Source organism: Dendroctonus ponderosae, unplaced genomic scaffold, assembly GCF_020466585.1.
Source record: "Dendroctonus ponderosae isolate FM_Combo_2020 unplaced genomic scaffold, Dpon_F_20191213v2 Dpon_F_20191213_3, whole genome shotgun sequence".
Taxonomy (NCBI): Eukaryota; Metazoa; Arthropoda; class Insecta; order Coleoptera; family Curculionidae; genus Dendroctonus; species Dendroctonus ponderosae.
This window is the reverse complement of record NW_026018508.1, coordinates 12033946-12035853: the sequence shown is the minus strand read 5'-3', so window position 1 is coordinate 12035853 and position 1908 is coordinate 12033946.

The following is a 1908-nucleotide window of genomic DNA, read 5'->3' as shown; positions in this document are numbered from 1 at the left end:
ATTGGTGTCATTTTGTAATTTTTGTTTGATGATATTTAAAGTTTTATCAACAGGAACGTTAGTGAATAGACTAACAACATCAAAACTTACTAGAATATGGTTTGGATTTATGTCTATGTCTGATAATTTTTGTAAAAAATGTTCAGAATTTTTAATATAGGAAGTTGTGTTATTTATTAGGGGATTTAAAATGTTTAAAAGACATTTGGCTAAGGGATGTGTAGGTGAATTTATACTACTAACTATTGGTCGTAAAGGAATATTAACTTTATGAATTTTTGGAACTCCGTAAAAATGTGGTGTTTTACTATTGTGTGGTGTTAATTTTGATCTAACGTAGTCTGTGAATTCATGTTCAAATTTGTTTAAAGTGTTATAAATTTGTCTTTCAAAACGTTCTGTTGGATTTTTGATTAATTTTGAATAACTTTTGTCATTTAAAAGTTCATTAATTTTTTGATCATAGATATTATAATACATGATGACGGTCGCATTACCTTTATTAGCAGGCAAAATTTTGAATGTTTTATCTTTTTTTAAGGACATAAATGCTTTTTGCTCTATTGAGCTTATGTTTTGTTTAATTCTGAAAGGTTTTTAAAGTAAAAGAAGAAGAAAAAGGAAGATAAAGAAAATTTAAAGAAGTTTGTAAAAAATGAATCCGCCTCAACAATATAGAACTTATCTACAATATTGTTTTTATTAGGGTGTTTTCAACACTTATAGCTCTAGGATGGAGAAGAGAAGCGAAATGTAGATCCTCAACTAGACATTCATCCCTTTTATAAAATACGCTCAACCTTGCAGAGTCACATAAATTGCCTGTCATTTCCCAAATAGGGTGAAAGTCAATCCTCGTTTCCGTTTAGCGGGCTACGCAATGCGTATGCGTTGGATCGCATCCGATCCCCCAAATCCCCCAGGAGAACGGCCTGGACCAATTCTGGCCACTTTGTATGTCAAGTGCCGATAGGGGAACTGGGGGTATTTAGATGACTTTTTCAGCAGGAGGACCTAAAAAGTGAAAGGTATAAATGAACGCCACTGGCGATTTTACGTTATGAAACGATGTCGGCTTGGAGGGCCCAATCTCTTCACGGCTGTCAACCAACCCGCGTTAGATATATGCGATAATATGGACCATGTAAACACAAAGCCACAAGATGACTTGTGAGATAGGCCGTCATGCTTTGTCCTAATCACCGAAGTGCTGGCTCCCTTGTATTCTAATAGTATCTGATAAGATTTGGTTGAGGAATTCGAGCTTTGAAATGTTACCAAGATGCGGACTAATGAGTCATTTATACCAATTTTTTTAAATGGCCCCGGGATCAAACGATTTGAGTGGACATTCGGGGACAATGCAGTTCGTGTTCCTAAAGATCAGCGAATTTCAACCAATAACTCAAATGAAAACAGGGTCGTATCAATCAGGTGATATTGGGATGCAATAGAAAATGCCACACGGTGAAATTAATGTTTACTTAGTAGCGGAGATCGGGTACAAATGTAACAAAACTACCAAACCTTCTATTTCTCATAAGGTTTGCCTAAGCGCGACACAGAATTAGCTTAAATGGTGAAAAAGAACATAATAATTATTTTGAATTTCTGCTAAATATCCACTTTACTCACCAAAAACTATTTGTTTACTGCAACAGTAAAAATTAAAAGGCAAAAAGAGCAAAGAGTTACTCTCAGAGGCTGTCCAGGAGACCAAATGCTAGCAGAAGAACATATTTTTCTGAAGCGAAAGGCAAACTTTCTGAAAATAAACATGGGCATAGCTCAAAAAGTGTATTTTATTTAATATGGAGATATTTCAGGTTTTGAGTTTGAATAATTTAAAAATATGGATACACTATATTACACTATTTTCTTATTTTTAAATATTAAATTGATTTAAAT